This window comes from Canis lupus, chromosome 27, assembly GCF_011100685.1.
Source record: "Canis lupus familiaris isolate Mischka breed German Shepherd chromosome 27, alternate assembly UU_Cfam_GSD_1.0, whole genome shotgun sequence".
In the NCBI taxonomy this organism is placed as follows: Eukaryota; Metazoa; Chordata; class Mammalia; order Carnivora; family Canidae; genus Canis; species Canis lupus.
The window spans coordinates 12,958,229-12,980,591 of NC_049248.1; the positions used below are offsets into that span (position 1 = coordinate 12,958,229).

Here is a 22,363-nt window from a genome sequence, read left to right on the forward strand (position 1 = left end):
CTAGTACCCACCATGTCTGGGGACAGTGTAGGCATCACCTGGGATTGTTAGAAATGCAAACCTCTGTCCCACCCCAGACCTGCTGAACCAGAATCTACATTTTGTCAGAATGGCCAGGTAATTTATATGCACACTGAGAATCACTGATTAAATACTCTACTGTCAACTTAGAATGACAGGTGTGGCTGACATCAGGATTCATGTTCCAGAGACTTCTGCCTTTTTGTTCTCAGTGGTGCACCGTAGAGCAATAGCTTTGTGTTTTCCCTTTTCTCCATCAATCCTTATGTTACCCAGGGTGTGAGACCAGGCATGTTCACTATATTATCTCACCTTATCCTCAAACAGTTTTATGGGATAACAAAGCATATTCATTGATCTGATTTTCGGCAATAAACCCCCATTTTATTGGTGAGGAAATGACTATCATATTCAGAATCATAGAGCTAGGAACTGGACTCATCCTTGTGATTGCTGAACATCTCACTTCCCACCTTCCTTTTCTGTAGACCTAGGCTAGAACTTCCACTCCTTTTCAATATGAAGCTCAGAAAAGTAATTACTATAGAAAATAAAAGCAATCAGAAACATAATGTTGGGTTTGGTTTGAGTCATAAATTCCACCATGTAGGGACAAAACTGAGGACTTTTTCCTGAGCCTCTGCAAATGATTCCAGTAGTTCAGAGGCCCTTTTGAACAAGAGGTTACATGGATTGAGTTTCAAAGAAAAGAATGTCCCCCCCCCCCACACACAAAATCTGTCCAGATGCGAATGGTCTCCAGATGTGCACATTGCTCTTCCAGATGTGTGGAAGACAGGGTGGGGGAGGGGGGCTGAGATGCCTCACATGTCTGCAAAATGAAATGGAAAAAGCGCTCTCAGCCACGGGGGAAAGTAGGACAAGGGGAAGAGAAACGAAATGAGAGAGATGGAATCCAAGTTAAACTCTTCAACGTGGGGCCAGACTAATTCGAAGGAATTGTTCCCACGTGGGCTGACCTTTTAAATCTGCGCCGCGCATGGAGGCCACACCTCAGAATGTGCTGCTGGACAGCAAACTCTAAAGGTGTTTGGGTTGGGGTTAGACCTGAGTGAATCTGATTGGGCCCCTTCGAGGTTTCCCAGCCCAGGCGGCCAAGCAGGCAGGACCGGCTCTGGGTCTTTGGGGAGAACAGAGGTGAGGCCAGAATGCGGAAGGCGGAGAAGCCAGGAGCTACCGGGCCTCTCCTGCTCCGGTTCTGAATCAGCAGCTCCTTCTTTTGGGGATCTGCTGGTTTGTTCCTTCACAGTGGTGAGAAGGTCCCAGGTTTCTCAGATGAGTAAATCTGAAACCACAGAAAACTGAGGTCTTGCAGCCACGTCATCACGGCTTGTCACATCTCTGAGAATCTGAGCCATTGTCAAACGCCTGGCTGCATGGCATAAAACTCCTTTCTTTCCCTCTGTTGGCTGGCATCTGTGCCTTCTCCGGGCAGATCTGTGAACTGCTGCTTCAGGGGTATGTCTCCCCACCTTCCCACATGTCCCTACTTTGTTTTTCTTCTGTGCACTGTCCTGAGTCTCCATTTCTGTGCCACTCTGAAGTATGATTTTGATTCCTACTTCTGCCTATGTTTTTTCACAACACAAATAACTCACTTTGTGCTGGTTTCCTTTCTAGGAGGAGGGAGGGGGAGGTTCACATTTTTATTTCCCTCTAGAGGTTCCCAAGATCTAAAGAACACATTCCAACAAAATGAGTAAATTCAAGTTACTAATTACTTATATTACTAAAACATGTGCATATGCAAGTGTCTACATTTTGATCACACGCACACATACTTGTACGCACGTGCACGTGCATGCATGCGTCCCTATATTATCTCTGGCCAGTATGCTAACAATATCATTACTAATTGCTTAGTTGAAAAGTTAATTAGCTATCGTCTGTTTTCCTTTGTGGGACCTAATCTCCTGTGATCTGTAGCCCAACACATTTCTCAAAGGTCACACCAATCAGAGGTAAATGATCTAATTGGAAGGTACTGAGATCGTTGAGGGGCAAACCCAGGATCAGTGCACCCTGGATACATAGATACATGTCATTACTCTAGGAATCAAGTATCAGGAAGTACAGTAGTTTCATTAACAGCATCATTGGCATCATCACTATTGGCTAATTGTGAATTCTTTCTTTTTGTTTTGATCTAATCAGATTCGAATTCTCAAGCTATGGTTTGATTTTAGGCATATTTTGATATTCCAGTGAGTACGTGATTCAATTTTATGAAATTGATTCTGTCCTGGCTCACTAGGGTGCATATCTTTAAGTTTTTATACTTAAGCCGACTTGGAATTGGTTTAAAGTTTAGACGAATAAGTAAATGGTTTAGTTCAATTATGTGCTCTGAAAAATGTAAATACTTCACTCTGGCTTTTTTTTTTTAAGGATTATTTATTTATTTATTCATGAGAGACAGAGAGAGAGAGAAAAGCAGAGACATAGTCAGATGGAGAAGCAGGCTCCTCACAAGGGGCCCGATGCGGGACCTGATCCCAGAATCATGCCCTAAGCCAAAGGCAGATGCTCAACCACTGAACCACCCAGGTGTTCCCTATTCTGGCTTTTAACTACAAACTTGGTGTGTTTCACACCTCTGAATTAGATTTCTGCCTGACATTTGTGGTGGCAAAGGTATATTATTTTGTTCTTGTAAGTTGGTCATATTCATTGTTATTTTGAAAAGGTTCCAGAGAGCCCTGTGTTGCAATTAGCCTATCTTGCTCCAAAATGCTGCACAGGAGGACTTTAATCATTGCATTCTGCTCGGGCATCAGGATTACAGAGATTTTCCTTCTTGTATTTCTAGGCTTTTCCCATGCCTCCCAGTCTGGAGTCACACATCTATGGCAGGAGACATGGTGTTTGGGTTCACTTCCTTCCCTGGTGCCAGGAGGGCTTTCCAGAGAGGGTGGAAATGGCCTTTCTCCTGTCACAGCTCAGGCCCCTGACGCAGGGACTTCCTGCCTGAGAGGACTGCACCATGCACTCCCCAGTTCATTGCTCCTCAGCAGTGACTAAAGCTCAAAAACCCAGCCCCTGTCTTTGGATTCCAAAGGTGTAATTTCTTGTGGAATGTTCCTTTCTGTTGATATGTTCTCCACCTTTCTTTTCACCTGTCTGTTATGCTTAGCTCTACCCTCTTGCATGTGTTAATTTAATCCTTTGGTGACCTAAGCTAGAGAAAATGTTTCAGCAATGAACTTTTCTCCATCTAGGAGTCTTCTCCTGCATGTTGTGACACCTATTCCTCTAATGTTCATATTTTAGATTAAATCTACCATTTATTTTATGCCTGGGTTCTAAGCAATTATATTTATCATATTTATTGTTACTAACAACTCAATCAGTTAGGTAGCATCATCCCCATTTTACAGATGAGGAGACTGAGGCTCAGGGAAGCTGAATGCTTCACCCAAAGCCCTGCAGCTGGAAATCAGATAAATCTGGTTCATCCAACTCCAGAGCCTCTTCTTCGTGGACATCTAGTCTGGTTCAGGTTACCCCAAGAGGCCCTCTGTGATTTCAAAAAATTCTAAAATTCCCAGATCAAATTTATTTTCATTCATTTTATTTAAAAACAACAATGCCTGCATGTTTCATAGGTGGTATAATGAGGTGAAAAGGAGAATACAGTGTTGTAGCCTGAAAGGTTGGAAATCAGCCCCTCAACCTTGAAAGGAAGATTTCAGGTTACCAATAAGTTTCCCTCAGAATGACTTTTGCTGAAAGTGCGTGAACCTGCCACCACCTGTTTCATTTGGTGAATTGATTTAATTCTGTAGCCGAACCTGCTTGCAGAGATTCCTTCCAGGTTCATGACCCTGGTTGTGGAAATGCAGAACTTTAGCTGGTAGGCCCTGGTGATGGAGCACAGAGCTGGAGGTATCTGGATGAGATACAGCAGGATGGAAGACTCATTTTATCATCAAACGATGTAAAGTGCAGACTTTCATTCTAGAACTTGTAACAAGATAGTGTTCCTATTAGAAGAAAATATAAGCCATTTCCCTCAAGTTTATATTCTTATGCATACCTTGATACCTTCAAGAACAACCTCTCTTGGCCACCAGGGGACAAGCCCATGTCTGCCTAGAGTAGAAGTGTGGTCAAGTGTAGACTTATCCCCTTCTGACTCCTTCCCTAGAGCATTTGAAGCAGTAGGGCTATTTTATTTTTTGGTGATGAGACTCCACACATTTGCCCTGCTTCTGGAGCCCTGCAGACAATTCTGAGGGATCAAACAAGTCCTCTGACAGAAGCACTAAAGCTAAAAGTCACAGTATAACTCTGCAGTCTTCTCATGGGAGATGGTATTTCTGGAGGATGCACAGAAGACTTTTCCTGTGGCTTCAAGAAGACTATTAAATCCAGAAAGACTACAGAGGAAAGGGTGTAATTTGTGAGCATTCAAACTTTTAGGAAAGTGTTTTTCATCTTTTATTGAGTGAAAACAAAGGAAAGAAGGCCATACCCTTCCCAGGATCCCCTCTTGGTCATTTTTTATTTTTTGTGCCAATAATGGATGTGCTATTAGAGGAGGGAGACAAAAGCCTCTTGTTCCTTAGGTTATATGTGATGTTTGCACAGGAAATATGAGCAAACATCTTGGAATCCTTATCATTATATATAAATGGCCTTATGGGTTGATTCTACAGAGACTATCATATTTACAGAAATACAATGATACCCCTGTGGAGAGCCTTTCATCATAGGATTTCTTGGCTTAGTCATCTTACCCCTAATTTGCAGAGATGAGAATAAAACCCAGGAGAGGTCACTAGCTGTAGAACAAGCAAAACACGTTGGGAGCTCAGCCTCCTTCAATCTGCCTGTGTAGCCAAGCCCTGGGTTCAGCCCATGAGCCTCCTCATGTATTCCTAGCCTTTGATATGTACCTTTTCTGCCATGGACACATGTAATTAGTGGAATAGAGCAAGTCTAGTTGCTGTTGAATCAGTTGCAAATTCAAGGTCAGTTAGGTTTCCTTAATTATAGCCAATCCTCCAACAATGATATTGAACATCTATATGCAACATACTGAGTTGGACACCAAGGAGAGGAAGCAGGAGCTATGACATGGCAACATTTAACTGGTACAGAAGAAAGGGGAGGAACAATATGCTTTTCCTGAGAGAGGGGGTCACTGAATAAACATGAAGCCATTGGAGCATGACAGGGGTATTTGATCAAAATGGCAAAGAAAAGAGCACGAAGGGAACATCAAAGGAATGAGCATCAGGCTCCCAGCAGTGGAGCCAGGCCAAGGCTTGAAGGAAGGATGGACAAAGACTGGTTCAGAGAGAAGGGGAAACAGTTTGGGAATGTTATTGTGAAGACAAAGGAGTGAGACTCTTCAAGGAATAGAGGGCTGGATAAGAAATAAACCCAGCTAGGGACGCCTGGGTGGCTCACCGGTTTAGCACCGCCTTCAGCCCAGGGTTTGGTCCTGGAGACCAGGGATCAAGTTCCACATCGGGCTCCCTGCATGGAGCCTGCTTCTTCCTGTGCCTGTGTCTCTGCCTCTCTCTCTAAAAAAAAAGAAAAGAAAGGAAAAAAAAGAAATGAACCCGGCTAGAGCCATAGGGCCATGTTGTATGGTAGTGGAGTATGAGGGGGTTGAGGTGGGTGTAGGGAAGGGTGGGAAAGTAAGGAGCCATCTACATGTCCTGAATTGAATATGAAATGGTCTTTGAAGCTGGTTATTCTGAGGAGTTTAGGTGGTATCAATTAACATAAAAAACCACAGAAACCAAAGAAATCTCTAGGAAGACAGACCTAGCAATCTAGCACTGAGAAGCTTAAAAGATGAATTAATGTTGATACTTTTGGAATGGAGAAAAAAGACCACAAAACAGGAAGTAAGGCAGAGGAATGATTAACAGGACACAGCCAAACAAACAGAAAAGAAGCTTTGGTATTGGAGGAGTGCTGTTGAATGTATTTATTTTTTATTTTTTAATTTTTAAAAATTTTCATTTAAATTCAATTTGGGTAATATATAGTGTATTATTAGTTTCAGGGGTAGAATTTAGTGATTCTGATTCATCAGTTGCCTCTAAGACCCAGTGATCATTCCATCCAGTGTCCTCCTTAATGCCTGTCACCCAGTTACCCCATCCCTCAACCCCCTTCCCCTCTAGCAACCCTCACTTTGCTTCCTAGAGTTAAGAGTCTCTTATGGTTTGCCTCCCTCTCTGTTTTCTCCTTATTTTATTTTTCCTTCCCTTCCATTGAATCTTGGAATTTTTGAATTGGAATAGCCCTGAGTTCAATATTCTTCCTTTGCAAATTAAACCAAAGGCCTAGTAAAGAAGCTGTTCATGCAGAGAAAAATGTGGGCTAGCGAAGTTCAGTTAGGCCTGGATTTAATTTAGAAAATGACATAAATATATTTTGAGCTTCAGACATATTGGGTTTGGGCTCATGATGTCACATTCTGATTCCAGAAAACTTGACCCCTGAGAAGCCCTGATCCTCAGAGACCTTTGTGGGGACAAAAGAGGTACTTTGCACCTGGGGCTAATACGGGTAGAGAGAATTGGGTTTGGAAAGCATGGTAGATAGAAGCCTGGTGGGATCCTGCAGCTACACCCTGCTTCTGGGGGCTCTGAGATCTGGGAATAGTCAGGCTAGTTTGAGGGACTGGCGCTCTTCCAGGGTGGCCCATGCTAGTCTGGGTCACCCAGCTCCCACCCAGACTCACGTCAGCTTCACGCACTGTGATTATCACACTTCAGCCAGCACCATCTCTCTGCACCATATTACATCCAAAAAAACAAACAAAAAAACTTTAAGAACTTTCCCAGGGACTAGAATATGTTTCATCTAGCTTCATTTAAAATACATTGCTAGAACTGGGCTCTGCAAATCTGTCAGATACTATAAATATGTATGAAGTTGCAGTGGCCTCCCACACCCATGGAGAGGCCAGTTTGTGGATGGATAACAGACAGGGAGAATTTTAAGTACATCCTGTTCCACCAAAGCTGACTTTTTCCCCCCATTCTGCTCTCCCTCATTCTTCTGCTCTCTGCTGCTCATCAACACCCTCCTTCCTCAACAGAAAAAATAATTGCTATGAAGGCTGAGCCTGGGCAGAGGCAAAGATTTCTTATTTCTCTTCCTTAAAATGTTGCAAAACCTTAAAAACTGTAAGAGAATAATGCCCCCCCCCTCAACACACACACACACACACACACACACACACACACACACACACCTCTCCTCCAGCAAACAGGAAACTCTCCCTGGGCTGTGGGACTTCTCAGCCAGGAAACTGGTCTTTGCTGCTCTGGCTACCTTCCCCTCAGGTTCTTCCTGGCCATTCAACAGAGTTAAAAATAGTAGCCACCAAAACCAGAAGAAAAAGATGATTTCATTGTCTAACTACTGCAACTTGTGGCCTGATTTGGGTGGTAGCAGATGCAGCTAATCCTCTGACTCTGCACCTTGAGAATTCTTTTAGGGTCAAAGCTGGTCCCTCCCACGGATTTCAACACCCTGGTGCTCCTAGAGGAGCTAGCCTCATCTCAGGAGGGCAGAGAATCAGGCTGGGCACACATGTGCTCAGGCCCACACGTGCAAAGGCATGTGCACACAAATACACACTGCGGTTGGGACAGCCGTGGAAATCCATGGTCTCTCCGGGTACAACCTGGGCACAGTGCAGGCAGCTCATGCCCATTCTGGCTTGGGAAGGCAGAGCAGGGGTAAAACCTGTCTGCCTTCCAAGCCAGTCACCCCTGCTGTGGCCTGGGGAATGTGTATCCTCACCCAGACCTGGCAGGCACAAAAATTTGTACAACATGCTGAATTCCATTCCTAGCAGAGGTAGCTGTCAGAGTGACAGGTACAGAAAGAACCCAGTTGTCCTCCAGGATGAGGAGAAGAAAAAACTAATTTGGGAAGGTACAAAGGGTCACCAGCAGTTAATCTGAAGGAATGAAGAAGAAATCAATTTTTACCATGAAGCACTCCAACTCTAGCCCTGCCATGTAACTTAAAATTCTCCAAACAGAAGTAAATTCACAGTGACAAAAAAAATCCACATCCCTCAGTATTGGGCTTACGGCCTTCAATTTTGCATATTTTGCTACTCAATCAGGGAAGTGGATTTTAAAATAACTTCTATGTTCCTGGCACCTCCAGACATGTGTGGGGATACGGAAGATACATAGGATCTGTTTAGTATCTCTGAGGACTTTGTAGTTAATAAATGAGAACAACTAATTCAGTGGAAGTAACTGGAAACAAAACACGTCACTCTTTCAATCAGTAAATACTGAGCACCTGCCAGACACTGCTCTGGGAATGCAGCTATAAAGAAAACCAATGCCTGCTCTCAGGGGGCTTGTGCTCTACTGGAGAAATAAGTAGGTACATAGTATGTGGAACAATAAGGAGATAGCTTAGGAAAACAGCAAAGCAGGGTAGAAAGTGTCGGGAAGGGTTACAATTTTAGAACAGGTGACCAGAAGGATTCTTACTAAGAAAGTGACATTTGAGTAAAAACATGAAAGATGCAAGTACTGGAGTTGCATGGTCCAAGCTGACTTAAGTACTTAGCGGAGGGGATAGTCAGTGAGTAGCCAGAGGAAATTAATGCAGGGGGTGAAGTCAAATCTAAACCTTGGAAAGTTGAAAAAGCTTGATCTAATTAGAAGAAGGGATGAAAGGGACAAAATTGGTATACTGAAATTCGGTAATCGGTACACTGCTGTGAACGTGTTCTCTGAGCTGGGTCCTGTATGTTACACACTTTAAAGAAAACCAATCCTACTGCCTAGCATCCCCTTTAGGCAGACATATCAGCATCGAGACATTTACCAGGAATGTCCAAGGGTCTGGAACTTGCAGGCAGCGCGGATGCGGGAGTGTTCCTTGCTCTAGCAGTGTTCTCTAGAGAGGTGGCGGGGGTGGAAGAGCAGGTGCTCTGCCCTCAGCTAGGAGCCAGGGGTTCAAGCCTTGCCTGGCTACTTCCTAATCTTGTGACTGGATAGGCTACTTAATTCCCTGAGCCTCAGTTTCCTTATCTCTAAATTGGGAATGCTACATTTTTTTTTTTTAAACAGGGCTGTCATAAGGTACATATAAAGCATTCAGAAGGTCATACCCATTATTATCATTATCAGGATATCACATAATGCTGTGAAATAAAATGACGGGCACCCTGTGGTTGCTGTGGGATCTTGTCATAAGTCCGAGGGGTACCAATAGCAGTGAAGCTCAGATTTAACTGTGGAGCTCTCTGCATGTGGTAGATGACTAAATGGGGGACACAGAGAGGTTAAGTGATGTGTCCCTGTCATGAGGTGGGAGTGTGGTTGGATCTCATCCTCTGACCTGCGCCTACAAGAGCACATCAAGGGCCTGAGGGCTGCCGCTGGGACAGGGGAGTTGGGAAGAGGCAGAGAGGGTGGTGTAGGACTAAAGCAGACATCAGCCAAGGGGCCAGGAGCTCCTGAAAGCCTTCCTTCCTACAGAAGGTACCTGCTTACTAGCATCATGAATTGCAGATAACCTACCAGTCCTTCCCTGGGAGTGTCACTTAGAACTGGACCTTGGGAGAGTTGGCTCTGAGACTTTTGCCCTCTTTATGGACTATCTCTTCCTTTTTTTTAACTGATCTTGACTGCTTACCCATGTGAGTGCTCAAAAGCCGTGTGATAAAAACCTAATGAAACTATGACACTATGAGAGTTTCAGGCATTTAAAACTGGCCTGAATATGACCTGAGGAAGTCAAAACTTAAGTGAGTCAAGAAGGCCAGGAGGCACTTGGAAGGTTGGGGGAAAAAAGCGTGGGGCCAAGGAAGCTGAGTGATTCAGGGCAAATTAAAAGTCCATGATGTGTGATAGAGGCTAGCAGTCTGGGTGATAAGAAGACCAGGACCTAAATACCACATTCATCTTTTGGAGTGTTTAAGATGCTTTGCCACTGGGGCATGCTCATCTCTGAGCTCAGGCCTGGCTCTCAGCATAGAGGACAAATATTTCTGGGGCCTTCTACACTGACCTTTCACATACCATCTAGAGTCTCTTTCTATCATGCTGGTGACCTGGGCCTCTCTTTGCATCCCAAGGTCCAATAGACAGCCATTCAAACCCTTGCTGATTCTTTGATCAAAAGGCAGTTGCTAGGACTTCTTAACCCTTAATTTATATTTTTAACATTTATTGAACACTTATTATATGCTAGGCACTGTGTTTTACCTGCATCATCTTGTCTTATTGCCATAAAAACTTTATGAAACCTGTACCCTAATTATATTTGTTTTGTAGAGAAGGAAACAGAGCCTAAGAGAGGTTGCACAATATGCCTAGGCCTCACAGTTAGTAAGTAATATGGCCAAAATTGAAACTTAGCCTCTGTCTAACACCAGTGTCTGTGTGCTTGAACACAATGCTAAAGAGCCTCACATCTACCATCACTTAAGTTTTGACTTCACTGTCTGTAACAGTAAGTTCCTAAGGATAGAAGATGAGAGGTGTTTGGTGACTCAGTCAGTTGAACATCTGACTCTTGATTTTGGCCCAGTGAGTGGTCAGGGAGCAGGGCTGCAAGGGCTTTGAATAAAGGGTTTTAAAACCCTCAGTTACTCTCCATCTCAAATAAGAAAATACATATTATGCTTTCATTCTAATGTTATTAGTATCATACTTAAATTCAAATGGGTTTTTCTAACTTTCTTATATCTAATGCTGATTGAGTATCACTAACGGAGTCTATGGACATTCCTGAGAGACTCTGTGGCCAATACCATTCAAGGTTTCCATGTATGTCATGTCATCCCATCTCCCTCTCAGCCTTCTGGGATGCATTTAGTTATCCTCATTTTTGAGTGAAGATATTGGGGTTCAAAGAGGTTAAGAACTTGCCCAGAGTGACAAAGCTGGTATTCAAACTAAGCCTGGTGTTATTTTATTTTATTTTTTTAAGATTTTACTTATTTATTCATGAGAGAGAGAGAGAGAGAGAGAGGCAGAGACACAGGCAGAGGGAGAAGCAGGCTCCATGCAGGGAGCCTGACGTGGGACTCGATCCCAGGACTCCAGGATCCCACCGAGCTGAAGGCAGACGTTCAACTGCTGAGCCCTACCCAGGCGTCCCTAACCCTGGTGTTCTTGGTGAAGTCCCATCATAGACTTTTGGTGTTTTTTGTGGTGTGTGTGTGTGTGTGTGTGTGTGTATGTATCTGTGTGTAATTCTTTCCCTTCTTACTCACATGCACACTTTATAACTGTGTGTTATAATCCAAGTCCTTTAGAAAGCTCATTTTTGTACTTTCCAATTCTTGTAAGTTAAATAAGGGTTGCTGGTTGTGTCAGGTACTGGAATAAAGATTTTGTAGTTTGCAAAATGTTTGTACCTAGGCCACCCTCATTAGATCCTTGTATCTTCCAGTGAGGTGGGAAAGACGTTAATATCTCCATTGCACAGGTCAGAAAACTGAGGGTCAGAGAAATAAAAGTCACACAATTAAGTGTTGTGGTTTGCTCTTGGTCCTCTGAATGTACCCTTTTCCTTTTTATTGTCCTTTATTGACTGCTTTCAGGTGACAAATGGCATCACATGATAATCTTTGGTGCATAGAACTCTGGGGAAAAAAATGGACCCTCTAGCTGTTTCTATTTCTTTTAAGACTTTATTTATTTATTTGAGAGAAAAAGTGAGAGAAAGATAGCAAGAAAGAGCATAAGCACGGGGTGGGGAGAAGGGGAAGCAGGTTCCCCACTGAGTGGGGAACCTGACTTGGCTTGATTCCAGGACCCCAGATCATGGCCTGAGCTGAAGGCAGATGTTTAACTGCCTGAACCATCTGGGTGCCACAACCCTCTGGCTATTTCTATCTTCACGTCCAATCCGACTCATTCCAGAAATGCTGCACATCTCTTGTCTGGGCACTGGATGCTAGAAAATGTCCAGCCCAGCCCTTAGGGAGTGAGTGCTACTCACAGGGGCTGGACACAGTACAGCTAAAGGTGAGAGGATGTGGCCAGTGCCATCCTAGAATTATGTGCAAAATTCTCATTACTCACTCTGTTTAGGGTGGGGTGGAAGGATGAGGAAGGCTTCACTGAGAAGGTGACATCTGAACTGGCTATGGAGGTGGAACAGCATTGCTTCAGGGACAGAAGGGCAGGACAACAGTGACAACAACACAGGGATCACCTGTTAAGCTCTTGCTATGTGCCAAGCCCTGTGTTAAGAATTTTACAAATATTACTTATTTGTTCCTCCCTGTAACCTCATGAAGTATCAACTAGTCTTATCTCCATTTTACAGATGAGGAAGGCTTAGAGAGGATTTGCACCTAAGCAGTCTGATTCCAGCATGTTCTTTTGACCACTACAGCACATGGTCAGGCACTCAAGCTAGAGAACAGAGCTTGAGCAAAGCCTCAGAGATGGGGAAAGTGCCCAGCACACTCAAGGTGCAGGCTGAGAAAAATGAAGGCCTGGGCTTGAAAGGTGGATGGAGCCAGTGTGTGATAGGTATGGAATGTACACCATGATTTTATTTTGCCAGCAAAGTTGGATTGTAGTCATGTGATTCGATTTGATGAGCTCTGTGTTTCTTACAGATAGCTCCAGTGACAGGACAGAGGAGGTACCACAAGCATCCATGCCTACAGGCCCATAAGCCAAAGGAAGCAGGCCAAGGAGGAAGGAGGGGGATGTCCCTGCTGGAGGGTGCAGGCTCCATGCCTCCAGCTCCCTCTAGCTCATTGCAGCCCTATGGAAATCAAGTGCCTTTGTTTCTAGTCACTGTGATTTTTAAAGAAATTGTAAAACCAAAATTTTATTTGAAAAGCCCTGATTTTAAAATGTAGGAAACTAATTCATATTATTTTTAGAAGATTTTCAGGGCTAAACAAATCATGTATGTGGGCTACTAGTTTGCCACCTGTGCTATGGAGGATGGGTTGGAAAGGAGAGTGCTCAGAGGCAAGGAGACCAATGTCAGGAGGACTCTGTAAGAGTCTAGGCAAAAGAAGACCCAAGCAAAGAGGAGGGGTCAGGCCTGAAACACATTTTAAGTCGGTTAACTAGGACTTGGTGACCTTGGACATGGAGGGTAAGAGAGGGAGAAGTCTTGGTTGAGTGGGTAGATGATGGAGCCATTAATTTTGTTTAATTTCTGGACAATTACTTATTAACTACTTACTATATATGCAAGATACTGTGTTAGACGCTGAGATACAGCAAGGAATAAGACACAGTGCCTTGGTGTGAAGGAGCTCAGAACTTAGAGAGGAGGTCTGTTGGAAGGCAGGCACAGAGAGATTTGAGGGTATGAGGGGGGCACGTCTCCCAGGCTTGCGAAGCAGGGGGTCAGGGAAGGCTCTGCTGATAAGGAATACAGGAGCACTGCGTGTGTGAGAGAGATCATAGGTCTGATTTTGGATTTGTTGACCTGAGCCTTTATCTTCAACACCGCTGTTGCTGTGAACTGGTACACTCCGTAATGCTTTTCATTTTGTGATAGTTAAAAGTCCAGATGGCTTGCTCACTCATATGTCACATTTCTTTCTTGTTCTCCTGTTTTCCCTTTGTCCCTGTTTTCCCTTTGTCCTTTGACTGAAATGGTCAGCATAAGTTGGTACATGGTTGGGAGTCTTCCCCAGGTCCCTTCCCATTAGCTGTTCACCTGAGGTGTTGCAATGTTTGTAAAATTAACCTGGGCTTGTTTTTTGTTTGTTTGTTTGTTTGATTGTTTATTTTTAGCTTACTCTTTGCTATTGTGGTAAATGATTTGCTTTCTTTCAGGTATTATTACTTTATTATTATTACTGTCTGGTGGGTTAATTAAGAGATGTTTTTAGTCACTTCACCTTCTTCCTGAGAGTATCCCATATTCTTTTTTCAAGCCTAGGCAAGGTTTTGCTTCATTCATTCAATAAATCGTTATCAGGCACCGGGAACTGTTCTAGCTGCTTGTGATGCATCTATGAATAAGTATGGACTCCTACTCTCATACAGCCTCAGTATTTAGCAATAATTGATTTCTGTATTGTTCTTTAGGGATATTCACAGATGAGTGGCCCCCTCCCAGCCAGAAGAATATTTCCTGCAGCCTTCACACAAGTGGGGTTGTGTTCTCCATCATGTGAGCCTCTTCATCCTCTTAGCATGGATTGTCCACAGCATAACATCTCCTTACCCTGGCAATTGGAGCTCCGCTGTCCCAACTAGATGTGTTGGGATCCCATAGATGGAATTCCATAGATGGAAGCTCCTCTATATGCCCTGAAAACAATTTTTGTCGTCTTTTTAGAAGATGTTTTGACTTTAAATTTTGTCAATAATCTAACCAGATATACACCTTCTGTCATAAAGTCCTTATAACCTTAAATTCTTTGTCCTCAAGTAAGAGTCCTTTCTGGGGGAAAGTCTCTGGATATGGTCAAAGGGTAACTGGAATCCAAGCTTGTGATGGTTCACTGAATTTGGTGGGGCAAGATACTCAGGGAAGCTTCCCTAGGGAGGTTAGTTCTCACCAGCTTTATGGGAATGAAAGATAACCCTGGGATGAGGAACTTAGAAGCCATTGCAGGGGTCATTTGGGTTCAGTGAATTCTCCACTCAGAGAACATGGATGAAGGGATCTCTTAAAGTCGTAAGCTGCTCCATGAACGTCTAGGAAGCTCCAATTTGGATAGCACCCAAGTGCAGTAGTTCAAAACCACATCACATATCTGGAAAATCTTCACCTTTTTTGGACCATTCTGGATCTTCAGCAGAACTCTTATAGCTTCCATGAACTACAGAAAGGTAAGTAATATAGAGGAAAGAGGAAACTTACAGAAAACAAAAAGTTAAAAAAAAAACCCAAAACCCAAAACCTAAGAAAACTAGGTGCTGTTCTTCAATAGTTCTGTGGCTTTGACCAAACAATTAGGCCTCTCTGAACCTAAATTTTGCCCTTCTGATAATGTAAAAAAAGAGGTTAAAATACAAGGAATGTATGCTCATAAGGTGCCATGTGAATGTAAGTCTTTACTGTTATTATTTTTTTGTTATTATTATTTTAAAATTTTATTTATTTGAGAGAGAGCGAGTGAGAGCACATACCCAAGTAGGAGGGAAGGGCAAAGGGAGAAGGAGAGAGTCAGAGAAGCTCAAGCAGCCTCTGGACTGAGCATGGAGCCCGATGTAGGGTTCCATCTCATGACCCTGAGATCATGATCTGAGCGGAAATCAAGAGTTGGACACTAATCAACCAATCCACCCAGATGCCCCTCTGTTCTTATTATTTTTAGCAAGCCTCCCTTCTGAAGTTTATACTATGAAGGCCTAATCCTCAGAATTGTGCCAAGAGCTCTCCTTCAACAGGCTGAAGACATCCAACAGCCAATGCCTAGTGAGCCAGCCCCTGTTGCATCTATCAGGCAGTCAGCACTGGGCTGAGGAATCTGTACAGCTGTCGCTTTCTACCAGCTAGCACGGAGCTTGCATTTTATTGCTTCTGAGCTAAGATTGGAAATTCCTTGGCAAAAGCTTTACCACCACAGACTTGTTTGTTTCAGTGCACCTAGTTTGCTGAGAGAATCCCATGGGACCAGGAGTTCATTAGGGATGGATCACTAATGCACCTCCTGCTGCCCCTCTGAGTTCTGTGTGACTCTAGCCTGTGGAGCTGACGAGGGTCATATCCTGAGCCATGGGATTAAGACATACAATGAGGGTGAAATGATGCCATGAGCCTGGAATTTTGGGAAATGGGTGTGTCGTGTTGAGAACACTAATGGAGCAGCCCATGGAGATTTAGCCAGAACTAAAGAATCTTTTAAATCTCAAATTCCTGGCAATCACCCAACTCTATATCTGTAGAGTTAGGCAGTCCTATTTGGCTCCATGTTCTCAGATGAAAGATCAGAAGGACAACAATACGAATTGTCAATTACTGTTTTTATCTCAAGAAAAAAAGAGAAGGAAGAGGTCAGAGACAGCTGGTTGGCATCCATTTATACATGTTTTGTATAAGTTTTTAAAACTGGCAAAGTGACCAAAAAATGTTGACACTAGAAGAGACCCTAAAAATCATGAGGAATAGGATCCAGAGAACTTAAGTAAGTTTTCTTAGATGTACACAATTAAGTGATAAAATCAGTACTATGTGCCAGTGCAATGAATGAGGGACACAATATTTAAAAAGATGGCAAATATGCATTATGTGTACAGATATGTAACATAACAAGAGTTTCACCATGGTATTGTTTATGGTGACAAAAACAATCAAAGCAACACACATATCCATTATGGTAGATGCACATGATGGAATAGTTTGTAGCCATTACAAATAATGAAGTAGATCTTTATTATTGACATGGAAAGCTGTGGGGAGGAGCTAGAGGGACCCTTGTGACTTTCTTTTGTGTGATGATAGCACATGTCAATGCAGCATGTATGCCATCTGGGGTAAAATTTTACATATATATATATATATATATATATGAAAAAATATTTACAATAATTGTCTCAGAGGTGAGGTTTTGGATAATATTAATGTTCTTACATTTTCATGCACTGTAGGAATTTCGTCCAAAGATCATGTATTATTTTTTATAATCTGAAATCAAACAGTAAAAGGACATTCTCCATTTTATCACAGATATCTGTTTGCAGTTTCAGAGGTTTTCAGGATGGTGGGAGTGAATTCCAGAGGTTTGCAGGGAACCATATCTGATTCATTTATAGTTGCTTTCCCCTCAGCGATCGGCAAGTGCTACTTAACACACAATCTAGAAGGAAGGACATCATGGAGCACATGATGCCTTGGATCTTCAAATAGAAATTGTTAGTACAAAGGTACATTAAGATATCCCTACAACATTAATAAAACGTCTCTGTTTAAGAGTAAAAATTAGGAAGAACAGAGTGGTTGATTTGAGACTCTGTGGATGTGACCACCCTGAACAAACAGGTGGCAGTGATCAGAAATCCCTAACTCTAAAGAAGATGCTTGAGTGTAGCCACATGTAAGTATAACTAAAGCAAAAATATAACAAGCAAAATGAAACTGAATTAGTCGCATTGGATAGCACTGTAATTTGCCTGAAAGCATCGTGAGCTAACGAAGGCTGAAAACTCAGTATAGGGTTGGAAAAGGAGCTTTGCGTATTTGTCAGCATTTACCAAGCCTGCTAGGGAAGAACGGTTGTGAATCCCATGGCCACAGGCTCTGCCGGGTTCCAGAGCCTTGAGAGACCTTCCTACATACCACCCACAAAGAGTAGCGTGGACCTGGCATCCGTGTGTTTAGAATGGCAAAAGCCATCTTGTGTGTGTACATGTGCACACACGTGTGCGAGTCTTAGCGATTTGAAAGATGTCTGTTTAGTCCTGTAAGACTTGAAAATATTCAGTCAATTATCCTAAAATTTAACTGGAGAGGATACTCCATTTTCCAGTGAGGCTGAATAATGGAGTCACTTTACTTAGCGTTTGTTTGCTTCCACCAAGAAAAAATTCATGTCCTTGAAAGTGTTAACTTGGTCTCAAGATCATTTCTAGAGTGTCACTATGTCTTGTATGCCCTGCTGACCACACAGTCCCAGTAGAGCCCTAGGCTGGGCTGTCTTGCCTTGTGCCCCCTTCCCTGGCAATTTTCCTCAGGCAAATGTAAAGCTATGTGCTAACTGCTTTCTCACATCTGTGGAAGCTTAGCCTTGGGGTGCTCTGATTAGCATCCGAACTGGAGGGGAAAACCTTGAAGGAGGACAGGAGATTCTTTGATTTGGGGATCTGACACTTCATTAATTAAATGTACTAGGTTTTAATGGAATAACTGCTATGTAACCAGCCTCTACTTACTGGACATACTCCCACTACTGCACGCAAAGGGTGGGATAGTCACTCTTTAATTACTTACAAATATCCAGTGCTTTACCTGAAATGGTCTGTTAAGCAGTAGTAATAATGCATTCAGTAACATGAGGGGCAAAGTGATGAAGGCAACATACCTTTAATATTCACCTTCTGGTACTGCTATTGCCATCAGCTGGAGAAAGAACTTTCCACTTTCTGTTTTGATCATCACTTATTTGTCTGCTAGTTAGTCTTCTCTGGCTTTGAAGCTGCAGGGATACGGATATGGCTCAGGAGTTCTGTTCTTTCAGTCATTTCCAACATCCATACACATCCCAGCTGCCCATAGAATTTAAAGACAGTAATTAGTAGCAATCTGGTAACTGTCCAAGGTGGCAGGGTTGGCTCCTTTCCCCTGCCAAGTTCAGATGTCTTCGACAGCCCTTCCTCTTCTACAGCATCACACCGCTGGGTTGGCGAGATTTTCCACTTGGCTGGAAGTGCCAGGCCGAGGGCCCACATTCTTGGAACGCTCTTGGAGTTTCATGAATTTTATCTTTCAAAAGCAGTTTCGGGACAAGCTCACTGAAACAAGAAAGGGGGAGCCTAAGAGGGTTTTAGAACCTTCCCATTTTGTGGGATTATATCAGAATGACATGTCACTGAGAAGGATCTGAGAAAGGAAACAATCCAGGCGGGAAGAAAGTTCTCTCTGAAGAAGAACTAAGGACAGAAGTGTGGCAGGAAGGAAAAAGAGAAGAAATTTCTGGTAAATTCTCAAGTTTCAAGTAGGAGTAGCAAAGAACAAACACTCATTTGATTTTGGAAGACACTATATATCTTTCTCTTGACTTAGTTACCTCTCAAGTAGTGTTTGCTAATATTAACACTGACATCCCCGGCATGTAAAATGGCTTTGGGGTAAGTTGCTGAGATTCCTTTTGGCTAAGTGCGTTTGAGCAAAAACATGCTTAAGTTTTTAGCAGTTTTCTTTTCTGGGAGCCATAAGGGGCCAGACCTACCTTTGGAGATCTCTCCTTGTATCTCGTCATTAAAAGCCCTTGATTCATACATTCATTAAAAGTGTTTACGCCAGTTCAGACTTGAAAATCTGCCCCAAATGGCATTGTGCCCAAAGTTGATTCTCATTGCTTCAGAAGGAGGGAAAGATATTCTTGTACTTGAGGGTAATGCAGTGGCACTGGGCAAGAGGGGACATTCCTTCCCAAGAATATATGACTTTACTGAGGTCAAATGAAACTTTGGCCAGTTCTTTACCCATGCAGAAAATGAAAGGGTCTAACCTACCCTCCAGATGAGGGGCACAGAGCAGAAAGGCAGATTACCCCAAAGTGTTTGAAAAAGATCTGTGCAGATAGCAGAGAGTTGCATTCTCTGGTCCCAGGTGTTTTTAGACTCCTGACCTCTTTCTATCCACAGTCTTAAGCTCATGGCTGTGGAAAGAATCAGACTGAACATGTTAATCACATCCAGAGGCATAGTAAGCTGGAGCTTCAGCCAGAACAGATCTGATTTCCTTCCCCGACTTGATAACTTTGTTTTATAAACTAAATTCAGTGAGATTTCAAGGGTTAATCATGAACCTTTAGAGATCCTGGTCTGGCATTTATCTTTTAACAATATTTACACAACTTAGCTTTATATGACACCACTGTGTGTGTGTGTGTGTATGTGTGTGTGTGTTTTAAGAGCTTAAAGCATTTAAGATTTTTCTCTCCAAACACTAAACATCTGCAAAAGTGTACAGGCAGGTGAGATTCATTAGGCCTATTTGGAAGGCTAGGACAGGCTCACTTTACAGTTGAAATACAGGAGGACAGCTCACTTGGTCACCCGGCTGCCAGGCAGTGTGGGAGAGGAAAAGTAGAACCCCTGTCTCTAGGACACCCCCACCCCACCCCAGTGCACTGTCTCTCCCTTTTCAAACCCAGTGTGGGCATCCAGAAGGTCCAAATGACTCCTCTACCAAAATACCTTAAGAGAAGTTTCTGCCTTTCTCCTTTGTTAACCTGAGAGGGAAGCAAGGGAGAGAGTGCTTCCTCTCCAATGTTTCCTGGCTCCAGATTTCTCTATAAAGAATACAACCAGACCACATACTCCTCAACATCCCAGCACTCCACTCCCCTGTCCCCAGACCGTCTGCTTCATATGCTGCGGGGAGGGAAGGGGACGGGGGGGGGGGGGGGGGGGTGCAGAGTTTGAAACTGGCCAAGGGCCTTGGAGGTGAAGGCTGGCAGGTTGCAGCTCCAAGAGGATGTGCTGGTCATTCTGCCGTGACAACCCGAGAGGATTCTTGGGCCTCACCATCCTCCCCTCCCGGAGGGTTAGGCTGCTCAGAGATCACAGGGCCTCTTAACCCACTCCTGGGAGTGGCTTTTCTCAAACAGGCACGTTTATTATCAAATGAGTGATGGGGGAGGGGGAGGGGATGAAAGATATGAGAAACTGATGCAATCTTGTGTCACATCACCAGTTTTTTTCTTTTTAAAGATTTTATTTAATTATTCATGAGAGACACACAGAGAGAGGCAGAGACACAGGCAGAGGGAGAAGCAGGTTCCATGTGGGAAGCCCTATGTGAGACTCAATCCTGGGACTCCAGGATCACGCCCTGGGCCAAAGGCAAACTCTCAACTGCTAAGCCACCTAGGCATCCCACATCACCAGATTGATTGATTGATTGATATTTTATATATTTTTTTCACATCACCAGTTTTTTTAAAATTAATTAATTAATTAATTAATTAATTTGTTTATTTATTTATGATAGAGAGAGAGAGAGAGAGAGAGAGGCAGAGACACAGGAGGAGGGAGAAGCAGGTTCCATGCTGGGAGCCCAATGTGGGACTGGATCCTGGGACTCCAGGATCGCGCCCTGGGCCAAAGGCAGGCGCTAAACTGCTGAGCCACCCAGGGATCCCCCTCACATCACCAGTTTTTTTTTTTTAATTTTTATTTATTTATGATAGTCACAGAGAGAGAGAGAGAGAGAGGCAGAGACATAGGCAGAGGGAGAAGCAGGCTCCATGCACCGGGAGCCCGACGTGGGATTCGATCCCGGGTCTCCAGGATCCCGCCCTGGGCCAAAGGCAGGCGCTAAACCACTGCGCCACCCAGGGATCCCTCATCACCAGTTTTTAATGAAAAACCTACACTGTCTCAGCCTTCCAGGGACAGACTTCAGTTCTCAGGGACTTGGGAAGATACAGGAGCAAATCAGTGTGTGTGTGTGTGGTGTTTTCTCCAGCACACACTTCAGAAAATATTCTCTTCTTTCCTCTTTAAAATATTTTCCCTAAAAACTGAAGAAATGTAGGCTCATTAAAAAAGATTTGGAAAATACAGATATGTGACCCAGAAGAAACTGAAATTCACCTGTAATTTTGCCATCTAATTTTATCAAAATTTTGGTAAATAGCCTCAGTCCATCCCCTATTCTTTTATGGAATAGAAATTCCAGGAGGACGGGGATCGTGCGCTTACCTCTGGGACCTAATGCTTTGAGCAGTGCCTCATGCGTGGCATTGTGCAGATGTATTGGTTGAATAAATGCGTAACTGTAAAAAGAATATTTGAATTAAAATAGGTTGTCACAATGCAGCAGAGAACAGAAATAGAGTTGCCTGGATGTGGCCGACTTGGATCCAAGCTGCCTCTGCTAATTCACGGTGTCTCCTTAGATATGTCATATCCCCTCTCTGGGCCTAAGTTTCTCCTTCAGTAAAATCATCATAGTTAACACTTATTGAGCCCTTCTGGGTGCTGAGCATTATTATAAGCTCTCTCTATGTATTTCTAACCACAGCTCTGTGAGATAGGTATGTTCTGCCCCCATTTGACGCACAAGGAAACAGGCCTGGGGAGGTCGATTTGCCCGCAGCCACACAACTAGTGAGTGGAAAGCAGGGCTTGAACTCAGGCATCTGAGCTCTTGTCTCCTGGGAATGCCTTGGCTGTAGGATTAGGTGACTCCCAGGGCCCCTCCCAGTGGAGCCCAAGTATGGAACAAGGTCCAGATGATTATTACAAGGAGATCAGAGAGCAAAGTTCTCAACTAGAGCACTTGCTCCAGGATGTGAGGAGTCCACATGGGCATTCACTCACAGAGTATAATTAAAGACCAGCATGCTGTTTTACCGAAGCTCCATCATTCAGAGGCAGGGCTATGAAGGATCTCGGCTTGTCCTCTTCTGGACTGATTCCCAGGCCTTGTCTTACAACTGCCCATAGGACAGGGCACCAGGATTAGGTGGGGAAGAAAATCAGAAGTAAATCTGATCATTCCTGACAGTGGACAGCCACTGATGCATTAGATGGGAGAGGAGGAATGAGGATTTCCTTTGATGATTAGCTAGGATTTCAATGGGCAGGGCCCTGTCCCCCCCTCTCTCTCCCCCTCCCCAAGTGAACATTTGGACAGATAACTTCTGTTTTGCCTATGCCCATGGTAACCAAGTCTCCTTTTTGGTGAGGAGGAATGGGCTTCG

The 22,363-nt window shown here is 43.6% G+C and overlaps 1 long non-coding RNA gene across 2 annotated transcripts in view; it reads right to left on the reverse strand.

Annotated features, from left to right (window-relative positions):
- Positions 1-22,363, reverse strand: part of LOC106557917 — a 45,018-nt gene that overhangs the window by 21,033 nt on the left and 1,622 nt on the right. Inside the window, exons 2-4 of one of the 2 annotated variants that reach the window (XR_005379885.1) lie at positions 21,360-21,433; positions 18,011-18,440; positions 11,831-14,809 (exon numbers count right to left, since the gene is read on the reverse strand). This is a non-coding gene — a long non-coding RNA (uncharacterized LOC106557917). Of the gene's footprint in view, positions 1-11,830; positions 14,810-18,010; positions 18,441-21,359; positions 21,434-22,363 lie in introns of those variants that run through there. The other variant, XR_005379884.1, reaches the window with a different exon arrangement.